The following is a 13,838-nucleotide window of genomic DNA, read 5'->3' as shown; positions in this document are numbered from 1 at the left end:
AGTACAAGAGGCTTATAAACAAACTAGTAGTTATAATACTTAATGCTAAGTGTTAATATACTCGTAAACAATGTGGAATTCTGGGTAATAGATATCATGGGAAAACTCGGTGTAATACGGTAAGTAAGCTTTTATTCAACACACAAAAACTAGTAATATACTATTTCTCAATACTAATAATTCGATTATTACTGATGATACTGATACAGCTAATGCTTTCACTGATTTGTTTGTCTCAATTCAATAACGAACCTCTTCTTTTTAATCTACATACGTCAATCAGCAATCTATCCCATGCAGTTCAGTTAAGAGAAAAAGGCAGCATAACGATCAATAATGTAAGTAGAGAGAGGGGCGATTCCTTAATTACAAAGCCCGGGGAGTATGTACATACAACATGCAGGAAAAAATATACCCATCCTACCAACCTTGCTAGGGAGCTGACGCCAAGGAAATGTGAAGATGGCAGCGCATATGCACCTTCTCTCCAATCGCAGATATGTTTCCAGTTTGCCACTCATTGCCTTTTCTGTGGACAGGTAGCAAAGTCTTCCAACAAGAAAAGAGGTATGGATGTTTTTCAGGTACGGACGAGTGATTTTCAAAATGTCATCATCAAAGCATGTGAGGAAAGAGAAGATGAATGGGCGTCACAGGTAATCGGACGGATTCAGTCAATCAATGATTTGCATGCAGCAGATGCCATTTACCACCAGACATGTAATGTAAATTTTAGGACAAAGAAGTCTATTCCATTGGCATTCACCCCAGACAGCAAGAAAAGCAAAGCAGTTAAAGGGCGGCCTAACTTAAGTCATGAATATTTTTTGAAGATTGTCGCTTACCTTAAAAACAATGACACAGAACAAATTACAGTTAAGGATCTTGTAGACAAAATGTCAATGATGTGTGGGGATCTAGCTTACAGTACAGTATACATGAAGAAGAAGCTTCTTGAACACTTTGGAGAGGCCATTTTGATAACGGATAAAAGCGGAAATCCAGGTATTGTAACTCTGCGGGAAACAGCAAAATCAATCATCCAAGAATTTTATCGACGACCTAAAGAGAATCAAGAGGATGAAAGATCTGCCATCATTGAAACTGCAGCAAAGCTCCTGCTATCTGAAATTAAGTCAATTCCAGCTTCAAAGACATTTTTCCCAGCAGCATCCGACATATCTTCCATTGAACACAATCTGGAATATATCCCAAACAACCTCCAAAATTTTCTACGATTGCTCTTCAGCGAGAAAGATTCAAACTTAAAAGTATCGTCTATAGGCCAAGCTATCATCCAAGCAACCCGACCAAGAGTCTTACAACCACCACTTCAGCTTGGATTAGGAGTTCAACTTCACCATCATTTGCTTCTAAATTCCTGATTGACATTTGCCACAGCCTTGGATTTTGCTCATCATACGCCGAAGTTTAGAAGTTTGAGGCGAGTGCAGCAGCATCTCTCGGTACTTCCATTCATGGCATATTACCTGGGAGCTGCATCCAGTTTGTCGCGGACAATGTTGATCACAATGTCCGAACCTTGGACGAAAATAACAGCTTCCATGGAATGGGAATCATTGCAGGAGTGACACCGGGGATATACACTAGCCGGCCTATTTCTCGTGTGGATGTGGCACCAGACTACCTAAAGCTGTTGGGAAGAATAGAGATAGCGAGCTACCGACAACCCACCAACTCTATGGCGTCATTATCTTTTCCCAAACTGAGAGTTATGGAAAGGACAGATTCGGCTGTACGGCTTGATGTTTTCCTGGAGACAATCTGGACATTAAGCTCACCAATGCCAGGGTGGGCTGGAGTTATGCAGATGGTCCAGAATGGAAGCCATCCTGGGAAATCAGCAATCACATTTCTTCCTATGATCGACATGAGCCCAAGTGACATGACGTGTATCTACTCCACACTGGAATTCACATGCAAGCTGGCTAGGGAAAACAGAACAACTCCAATTATTACTTTTGATCAGCCTCTGTACTGGAAGGCATACACCATCATTGCCAACGAACCTCAGGGAAGTAGCATCAAGACTACCGTCCTTCGACTCGGAGGATTTCATCTCAAGATGAGTTTTCTTGGAGCTATTGGCTACATAATGGACGGATCCGGTCTTCAACAGATACTAGAAACAGTATATGCACCGAACGCTGTCACACACATTCTGAGCGGGAAGGCCGTTGCGCGAGCCGTCAGGGGACATATGTTGATTGATACTACGATACATGCTCTTCTTGTCTCCCGTGCTTTTGGCACCGACACAGAGACCGGACAACATGAAGAAGGACACCTTCTTGCTACAGCTGCTGATCTCTATGACAGCTTTACCACAGGCGATATACCCATGGACACATTAATGTCAAGTGATGCCATAGAAGATATAGCAAATGCGCTTTCCAGAGAGGTCGGATCACTGAATGGTCGACGAACAGCTAATCTTTGGATTCGATACACAGATATGGTGCAACTCCTCAAGTCCTACATCAGAGCCGAGAGAATAGAGGATTGGAATCTTCATCTGAAATGTGTCCACGAGATGTTGCCATATTTTGCTGCTTCGGGGCACAATTTGTATGCAAAGTCTGCATACACATATCTTGCTACAATGCAGAACCTCAACTCCACACATCCGGATGTTTGCGCTTTATTCATGAATGGATACCATGTTCTGAGAAGAAGTGATAGATATTGGGCTGGTCTGTCTTCAGATCTTGTCATTGAGCAGGAGTTGATGAGGAGTGTAAAGACGACTGGCGGCTTGACAAGAGGACGGGGGATGGGGGAGGTCCAGAGATCTCAATGGCTGCTGTCTATGCCAGCTTGTGCTGATGTGAATAATGCGATGCAAGCCTTAACTGGGACTGGGTATCAGACAAGTGAGCAACACAAAGAGACTTCGACAGCAAGACAGGAAAAAGATTGCCAAGATGTAAAGACAATTCGTGCAGTGTTGAAGGAGCGAAATCCATTTTCAGATGACCCATCGCTTCGTAATTTAGAAACCGGGGAAACTGCAGATGATGCCGTGAACCAGGATTCAGCACGAGAAGTAGGAAAGGCAATAATTGAAGAAATGACTGGCCATAGCATTCTTGAACATTCCTTCAAAAGATCAAAGCAAGTTGTTACTCTTGGTACAAAAACATGTGTTAAAGTTGATGGGGATAGGATTGAAGTGGACCCCCAGCTTCTATTTCAGCGTCTTACTGTGGCTTCAGGCCACATGTATGATGATCCGACTGAATTGTTCAAATACGAACTGTGTGGATTTCCATCTTCTTTATTTGATTCTTCGGGATTGCCGAGACAGGCTCAGAAACCAGCTCTAGCTGATGCAATATGGAATACAGGAAATTGTAGCTCGGAGTCACTCCCATGCGACATCATAAGTGTTATTGACGGAGGTTCTCTGCTTCAGAGAATTCCATGGGCATTAGGAGCATCTTTTTCATCCATCTGTAGTGCATATGTCGAGTATGTCAGTAGGAAATATGACAAACCAACTGTTGTATTTGATGGCTACCTTAATGGACCAACAATCAAAGATGTTACTCACATGCGGCGTAACAGGGGGACCTATTCGAGAAGAATAGCGGACTTTACTGAGAACATGCCATGTAGAACGAAGAAGGAAGCATTCCTATCCAATCCGGAAAACAAGCAGGCCTTTATTAATTTACTTAGTTCCAAACTACAAGACAAAGGATTTGTCACTGTTCATGCTGAAGATGATGCAGATCTGTCTATCGTCCAGACTGCGGTGTCTTGTGCAAGAATGCAGCCTGTAGAGGTAGTTGGAGAGGATACCGACCTTCTTGTCCTGTTATGCTTCCATGCCAACACTGCATTCAGTAACATTTATTTTCGAAGCGAAATCAACAGGACATCTGGAAAAGAGTCGAAGATATGGGATATAAACCGCACGAAAAAAACACTTGGCGAAGATCTGTGCAATTCATTGCTTGCGTTGCATGCACTTACCGGATGCGATTCTACTTCTCGCCTCTTTGGTATAGGGAAAGGTGCCGCTTTTAAGAAGTTTCAACAGAGTCAATATCTGATTTCCCAAGCTGCAGTTTTCATGTCAGCGGATGCAACTTGCAGTAGAGTTGTCCAGGCAGGTGCAAACATTATCATCGCATTGTATGGTGGAACCCCAGATGAAGCACTTGATGTTCTCCGCTATCGCAAATTTGCATTGAAGGTGAGGACGGGAACAAAATCCATCCAAGTAAACACACTGCCACCAACTTCAGATGCAGCGCGTTTTCATAGCATGCGCTCATATTTACAGTGTCACTGCTGGATAGGAGAGAATTCGCAGGAGCCATCGGATTGGGGATGGTCTTTGAAAGACGGAAAATTGCTCCCTTTGAAGTCAAAAATGGTAGCTGCGCCAGAACATCTACTGAAAATAATTCGATGCAGCTGTAAGATCAATTGTGAAAACAAAAGGTGCAGCTGTAGGAAGTACGGTTTAGAATGTTCACCTGCGTGTAAAGAGTGTAGAGGAATCAGCTGTTCAAATTCTGATTCTGTGACAACTGATAGCAACGAGGATCTTTAACAATTTTCGCTGTTGACAGGCATGACTAGAGTTTACAATATTAAGAACGCTGACATGCAATTGCAGTGAGGTAACAGCAAAAGTATTGGAAGCGAAAACAATTGTTTATAAAATGTATTCTCATAAAGATATTGTAGACTTTGTGGTGAAATAGACAGATTATAATATACAAGAACAAACAGATCTTCAGATATGGATTGAAGAACAGTATTTTGGTAGTTGTTTTCAAGATGAAAAAACGCCGTGTGGTGAATATCAATAATGAAATGTAATACCAAAATCAATTTTATTTATGGAGATAGACTCAAATATGAGTTATGACCAATCGTATGGATAAGAAGAATATTGAAGAAATCAAGAAGATTCTTAAGGGAATGTCTCTAAGCAGTAAGTGTAATTCATTGATAAGCTACATATGATGCTGCGATATATATAAACATTGATTTTGCAATTTGAAGTAGCTAATTTTCCTGAAAAGAAATTAAGTCTGGTTTATACACCGATTTTAGAAACATTGCAATTGCTAATTATATTAAAAATTAACATTATTATTCATTATTTTGCAAAAAAAAAATACTGTAATTGGTTTGGAAATATCACTTACAATGTACAAATGACATTAGAAATGAAATTTAGGAGAAATGTAAGATTTTTTTTCGTTTTTTAGCAACATTTCAATCAAAAATTGAGAAAATATTGATTTTTCCCTCAAGGGAGATAATTATGACGTCACAATGACGTCATACATTGTCAAAAAAAATTGGAACTGATTTTAGGGAACAATTTTGGGTTCTATCTCTCATAATATATATGATTCGTTGACATATCTTTCTTAGAATTAATTAAATGAGATTTATAATACCCCCACCCCCATTTTTACCCCATCACTCTTTTGGTCAACCAGCATAGGTATACACGTTTTTTTCTCAATGTTCCACATCAATGATTTTCTGGGACTTTTAGATTCCAGAAATATAGATGTTCAACTTTGTAAAAAACTACAAATAAATTCTTTTGCAATTAGTTTGACCTTTAAGCTATTTTCGTCATAAAATGACTGGACTAATATCGGAATAGATGATATTATATCTGTCTTATCAAATCTTGATTGCTCTAAATCGGTCGGTCCTGATCATTATTAATCCTAGACTCCTTAAGGAAGCAGCTGTCATCCTTATTATCTCAGTCTGGGTTCAGGGCTGGTGACTCGACGATGGCGGTAATGGTGGCCATCTTGGATTTCAGACGGACCCAAAAAATAACAACACTTGGTCAGGACCATCTCAGGATCATTTCTGGGAAGTTTCAGCTCAATCTGACTGGTGGAACTTGAGAAGTTTAAAATGTGAAAAGTTTACGAACGGCGGACGACGACGGACGAAGCACGATGGCTATAGGTCATCGCCCTTTGGGTCAGTAGACCTAAAAACTATTTTTCACCTTCTTATCGAAGTGATTTACTCCCACGGCACAGGAACATCTCACACCATTATGATATACGTAATGCTGACCACCTAAGTAATATTTTTTGCAAAACTAATTTCTACAAAAGATCATTTATCCAATCTTCCATTGACTTGTGGAATTCCCTTACTTCCGATACAAAAAAAAAATAAATAAATAAATAACCCATCCATAATTATCCTAAAAAAGCACTTACACAGATACTCCCTAACAGTCCCTCCTTATCACAATTACAGGAAACGTCTTGACCACGTCCATCACGTCAAACTAAGGATGAACTGCAGTGATTTAAATTCTCACCTTTTTAAAGGTAATCTTATAAACAACCCCCAAAACAACCCTGACGAAACAACTGAACACTTTATCCTATATTGTTCTAATTATAGTGGTATCAGACATACAATGTACATGTACTTACTTCGTAAATTTACCGGAGGCCTACTTTCTGAACATTATCTTATACGGAGAACCCAGCTTGTCTATTATTGACGAAGACCTGTATAATTAATATAGGTCTCTGTTATTGATAATGAATCCATTTTTCGTTGTGTACATAACTTCATTTCTCAAACTAAACGCTTTGATTGACAGTTATTTATTTTGTTACCCAAGTCCCTAGACGAGATACTGTTTATCTTGTCATAACGTAACATTCCCATTTAAACATCTCCAGTTTACAAAACTCTTGTAAACTAATTTAGTGTCAACTCCTTAAGAATTTTGAAAATCTCATTCTGTCTTTCTCTTCTTCCCTCCTTCTTAGCTTTCACATGTTGTCGGTTATTGATTTAGTGTGTATAGGTATAACATTCTAATCCATCTGACTCCCTCTTCCTTCTCTCCCCTCCCTCATTTTCACATGATATTTGTCACTTATTTGTTATATACCTAGTTTACAATATGCTCTTAAGTGTTTGTCACCAGCCTGTCTGTACTAAGGAGACAGATTTATATAAGTATATTCTAATGCTGTATTTTTTTCCTGAATTCTTACATTTGAAAGATGTTGAAATGTATGACTTGGAATTTGAAATAAAATATGGTTTAAACTAAATACATGTTTATATGACATTATATTTCTTGTATTGAAGTTTAAGAATCAAATAATATATACACATGTAATCAGAGATATATATACAGCTAATTATATTTGTTTATGTTTTCTAATTAATCATAATGGGCCCTCGGTGAATTAATTATCGGCCGAGGGGGATCGTTTTCACAACATAACGATATCTATTGTTGTTTATACCCACTATATTTCTGTAAATCTTCCATGTTCTATGTCTATATGTGATCGTATATAATTTACCTGTGTCTTAATAAAGGGGCAGATTGCCTCGAAAATTCGACAATACATACTACTTGCAAATTATATATATATATAGTTATATAGAATTCAGATATAATATTCTTGTTTATTTAAATCAGAAAAAATAATAGTATATACAGGTAAATCATGTTTAAAGGTATATAGCTTAATTAATTGATACTAAATCATTAACACTATAAGCTTTAATTTCTTTAACTATATATATTATACATTGTATAGGCCTGAAGGCCACACCTGTGTTCTGGTCACCTATAGCAACAGGTCATCTCACCTTTGCAGCTGATTATAAGTAGCCTCCTTGCCCAATCATCAGCTGTGAGAATGACCCCCTATGTATTACCAGCAGGACTGAAATGTAGGAATTATGTATAAGAGCTCAGATGATTAAATAATGCTATTAAGTTTGCTGTTATATAAACTGTTTCATCACAAGTTAGGGGGAGCAATATTTTATGGAGTAGGTCATTATTTTATGCATGAAATACTGACCCGGGTCGGTATTTATGGGGGTCAAAATTTTATATGACACCGGATTTATACTTAAATAAGCTCCCTCCTGTAGTGAAACAGCATAGTACTGTATTTATCCTCAAATAAGCCCCTTCCCAAAGTTTAATTTTTTTTTTTTTTATAATTTACTTTTTATTCAGTTTTTCAGCAATACAATGTACATACATTAAATATATGATTTGCTCACGTCAGTTACTGCAAAATCGATCACACACTGCATCACATATATGCACCCACCCACCCTCAAACACTTTGCTAGAAAAAACATTCATGTTTCCAATATCTGTAATACATGTTATTTTATCATCCATTATAACTATACACGTCACTCCATACATTCATACAAATATGCTAGAAAACATTACTGTTTTCTACATCATTCCATATACACATGCACAATATATGCTAGAAATCATGTCAATCTTATACACACCACTCCATACATACATACAAAGTTCCAAAGTTTAAATTTAGTACTGTATTTATCCTCAAATAAGCCCCTTTCCAAAGTTTAAATTTAGTACTGAATTTATCCTCAAATAAGCCCCCTCCTCTTGTGTAACAACTTAATATTAATTTATCCTGAAACAATATTAAGCCCCATGCCCCAGAGTAAATGTTTATGATGAAAGTTTGAAGTTGATCATTCTGTAAATAAAAAAAAATCTTTCATGGGCAGCGACTTAAACACAGTTACAAGTAAATACAGTCAATCAATTCTCTGGACATTTTAGCTAATAATTTTTCAGCATTTTAGAGTTTAAAACAAAAAAACTATTACATAAACCTTTTACGTGGTATTACCTTCAGTGTAGATAACACCTTCAGTGTAGGTAACACCTTCAGTGTAGGTAACACCTTCAGTATAGGTAACACCTTCAGTATAGGTAACACCTTTAGCATAGGTAACACTTTCAGTATAGGTAACACCTTCAGTGTAGGTAACACCTTCAGTATAGGTAACACCTTCAGTATAGGTAACACCTTCAGTATAGGTAACACCTTCAGTATAGGTAACACTTTCAGTATAGGTAACACCTTCAGTGTGGGTAACACCTTCAGTATAGGTAATATCTTCAGTATAGGTAACACCTTCAGTATAGGTAACACCTTCAGTCTATGTAACACCTTCAGTATAGATAAAACTTCAGTATAGGTAACACCTTCAGTATAGGTAACACCTTAAGTATAGGTAACACCTTCAGTGTAGGTAATACCTCCAGTATAGGTAACACCTTCTGTGTGATAACACCTTCAGTATAGGTAACACCTTCAGTATACAATGTAGGTAACACCTTCAGTATAGGTAACACCTTCAGTGTAGGTAACACCTTCAGTGTAGGTAACAACTTCAGTGTAGGTAACACCTTCAGTATAGGTAACACCTTCAGTGTATGTAACACCTTCAGTATAGGTAACACCTTCAGTATAGGTAACACCTTCAGTGTAGGTAACACCTTCAGTGTAGGTAACACCTTCAGTATAGGTAACACCTTCAGTGTAGGTAACACCTTCAGTATAGGTAACACCTTCAGTATAGGTAACACCTTCAGTATAGGTAACACCTCCAGTATAGGTAACACCTTCTATGTGATAACACCTTCAGTATAGGTAACACCTTCAGTGTAGGTAACACCTTCAGTATAGGTAACATCTCCAGGATAGGTAGCACCTTCAGTATAGGTAACACCTTCAGTATAGGTAACACCTTCAGTGTAGGTAACGCCTTCTGTGTAGGTAACACCTTCAGTAAAGGTAACACCTTCAGTGTAGGTAACACCTTCAGTAGTGGTAATACCTTCAGTATAGGTAACACCTTCAGTATAGGTGACTTCTTCAGTGTAGGTAACACCTTCAGTATAGATAAAACTTCAGTATAGGTAACACCTTCAGTATAGATAAAACTTCAGTATAGGTAACACCTTCAGTGTAGGTAACACCTTCAGTATAGGTAACACCTTCAGTATAGATAAAACTTCAGTATAGGTAACACCTTCTGTGTAGGTAACACCTTCAGTATAGGTGACTTCTTCAGTGTATGAAACACCTTCACTATAGGTAACACCTTCAGTATAGGTAACACCTTCAGTATAGGTAACACCTTCGGTATAGGTAACACCTTCAGTATAGGTAACACCTTCAGTATAGGTAACACCTTCAGTATAGGTAACACCTTCAGTATAGGTAACACCTTCAGTATAGGTAACACCTTCATTATAGGTAACACCTTCAGTATAGGTAACACCTTCATTATAGGTGACTTCTTCAGTGTATGAAACACCTTCACTATAGGTAACACCTTCAGTATAGGTAACACCTTCAGTATAGGTAACACCTTCGGTATAGGTAACACCTTCAGTATAGGTAACACCTTCAGTATAGGTAACACCTTCAGTATAGGTAACACCTTCGGTATAGGTAACACCTTCAGTATAGGTAACACCTTCTGTGTAGGTAAAACTTCAGTATAGGTAACACCTTCAGTGTAGGCAACACCTTCAGTATAGGTAACACCTGTGTAGGTAACACCTTCAGTATAGGTAACACCATCTGTATAGGTAAAACTTCAGTATAGGTAACACCTTCAGTATAGGTAACACCTTTAGCATAGGTAACACTTTCAGTATAGGTAACACCTTCAGTGTAGGTAATACCTTAAGTATAGGTAACACCTTCAGTATAGATAAAACTTCAGTATAGGTAACACCTGTGTAGGTTACACCTTCAGTATAGGTAACACCTTCAGTGTAGGTAACACCTTAAGTATAGGTAACACCTTCAGTATAGATAAAACTTCAGTATAGGTAACACCAGGGTAGGTTACACCTTCAGTATAGGTAACACCTTCAGTGTAGGCAACACCTTCAGTATAGGTAACACCTTCAGTGTAGGTAACACCTTCAGTGTAGGTAACACCTTCAGTATAGGTAATACCTTCAGTATAGGTAACACCTTCAGTATAGGTAACACCTCCAGTATAGGTAACACCTTCTGTGTGATAACACATTCAGTATAGGTAACACCTTCAGTATAGGTAACACCTTCAGTATAGGTAACACCTTCAGTGTAGGTAACACCTTCAGTATAGGTAACACCTTCAGTATAGGTAACACCTTCAGTGTAGGTAACACCTTCAGTATAGGTAACACCTTCAGTATAGGTAACACCTTCAGTATAGGTAACACCTTCAGTATAGGTAACACCTTCAGTGTAGGTAACACCTTCAGTATAGGTAACACCTTCATTAGAGGTAACACCTTCAGTATAGGTAATACCTTCAGTGTAGGTAACACCTTCAGTGTAGGTAACACCTTCAGTATAGGTAACACCTTCAGTAGTGGTAATACCTTCAGTATAGGTAACACCTTCAGTATAGGTGACTTCTTCAGTGTAGGTAACACCTTCAGTATAGATAAAACTTCAGTATAGGTAGCACCTTCAGTATAGATAAAACTTCAGTATAGGTAACACCTTCTGTGTAGGTAACACCTTCAGTATAGGTAACACCTTCAGTGTAGGTAACACCTTCAGTATAGGTAATACCTTCAGTATAGTTAATACCTTCAGTGTAGGTAACACCTTCAGTGTAGGTAACACCTTCAGTATAGGTAATACCTTCAGTATAGGTAATACCTTCAGTGTAGATAACACCTTCAGTATAGGTATTACCTTCAGTGTAGGTAACACCTTCTGTATAGGTAATACTTTCAGTATAGGTAACACCTTCAGTGTAGGTAACACCTTCAGTATAGGTAACACCTTCAGTGTAGGTAACTCCTTCAGTATAGGTAATACCTTCAGTTTAGGTAACACCTTCAGTATAGGTGACTTCTTCAGTGTATGAAACACCTTCACTATAGGTAACACCTTCAGTATAGGTAACACCTTCAGTATAGGTAACACCTTCAGTATAGGTAACACCTTCAGTATAGGTAACACCTTCTGTGTAGATAAAACTTCAGTATAGGCAACACCTTCAGTATAAGTAACACCTTAAGTATAGGTAACACCTGTGTAGGTAACACCTTCAGTATAAGTAACACCTTCTGTGTAGGTAACACCTTTAGCATAGGTAACACTTTCAGTATAGGTAACACCTTCAGTGTAGGTAACACCTTCAGTATAGGTAACACCTTCAGTATAGGTAACACCTTCAGTATAGGTAACACCTTCAGTATAGGTAACACTTTCAGTATAGGTAACACCTTCAGTGTGGGTAACACCTTCAGTATAGGTAATATCTTCAGTATAGGTAACACCTTCAGTATAGGTAACACCTTCAGTCTATGTAACACCTTCAGTATAGATAAAACTTCAGTATAGGTAACACCTTCAGTATAGGTAACACCTTAAGTATAGGTAACACCTTCAGTGTAGGTAATACCTCCAGTATAGGTAACACCTTCTGTGTGATAACACCTTCAGTATAGGTAACACCTTCAGTATACAATGTAGGTAACACCTTCAGTATAGGTAACACCTTCAGTGTAGGTAACACCTTCAGTGTAGGTAACAACTTCAGTGTAGGTAACACCTTCAGTATAGATAACACCTTCAGTGTATGTAACACCTTCAGTATAGGTAACACCTTCAGTATAGGTAACACCTTCAGTGTAGGTAACACCTTCAGTGTAGGTAACACCTTCAGTATAGGTAACACCTTCAGTGTAGGTAACACCTTCAGTATAGGTAACACCTTCAGTATAGGTAACACCTTCAGTATAGGTAACACCTCCAGTATAGGTAACACCTTCTATGTGATAACACCTTCAGTATAGGTAACACCTTCAGTGTAGGTAACACCTTCAGTATAGGTAACATCTCCAGGATAGGTAGCACCTTCAGTATAGGTAACACCTTCAGTATAGGTAACACCTTCAGTGTAGGTAACGCCTTCTGTGTAGGTAACACCTTCAGTAAAGGTAACACCTTCAGTGTAGGTAACACCTTCAGTAGTGGTAATACCTTCAGTATAGGTAACACCTTCAGTATAGGTGACTTCTTCAGTGTAGGTAACACCTTCAGTATAGATAAAACTTCAGTATAGGTAACACCTTCAGTATAGATAAAACTTCAGTATAGGTAACACCTTCAGTGTAGGTAACACCTTCAGTATAGGTAACACCTTCAGTATAGATAAAACTTCAGTATAGGTAACACCTTCTGTGTAGGTAACACCTTCAGTATAGGTGACTTCTTCAGTGTATGAAACACCTTCACTATAGGTAACACCTTCAGTATAGGTAACACCTTCAGTATAGGTAACACCTTCAGTATAGGTAACACCTTCAGTATAGGTAACACCTTCAGTATAGGTAACACCTTCAGTATAGGTAACACCTTCAGTATAGGTAACACCTTCAGTATAGGTAACACCTTCATTATAGGTAACACCTTCAGTATAGGTAACACCTTCATTATAGGTGACTTCTTCAGTGTATGAAACACCTTCACTATAGGTAACACCTTCAGTATAGGTAACACCTTCAGTATAGGTAACACCTTCAGTATAGGTAACACCTTCAGTATAGGTAACACCTTCAGTATAGGTAACACCTTCAGTATAGGTAACACCTTCAGTATAGGTAACACCTTCAGTATAGGTAACACCTTCTGTGTAGGTAAAACTTCAGTATAGGTAACACCTTCAGTGTAGGCAACACCTTCAGTATAGGTAACACCTGTGTAGGTAACACCTTCAGTATAGGTAACACCATCTGTATAGGTAAAACTTCAGTATAGGTAACACCTTCAGTATAGGTAACACCTTTAGCATAGGTAACACTTTCAGTATAGGTAACACCTTCAGTGTAGGTAATACCTTAAGTATAGGTAACACCTTCAGTATAGATAAAACTTCAGTATAGGTAACACCTGTGTAGGTTACACCTTCAGTATAGGTAACACCTTCAGTGTAGGTAACACCTTAAGTATAGGTAACACCTT

The sequence above is a fragment of the Pecten maximus genome, chromosome 8 (genome assembly GCF_902652985.1).
Source record: "Pecten maximus chromosome 8, xPecMax1.1, whole genome shotgun sequence".
NCBI lineage: Eukaryota > Metazoa > Mollusca > Bivalvia > Pectinida > Pectinidae > Pecten > Pecten maximus.
Note: the sequence above shows the minus strand (reverse complement) of the source record.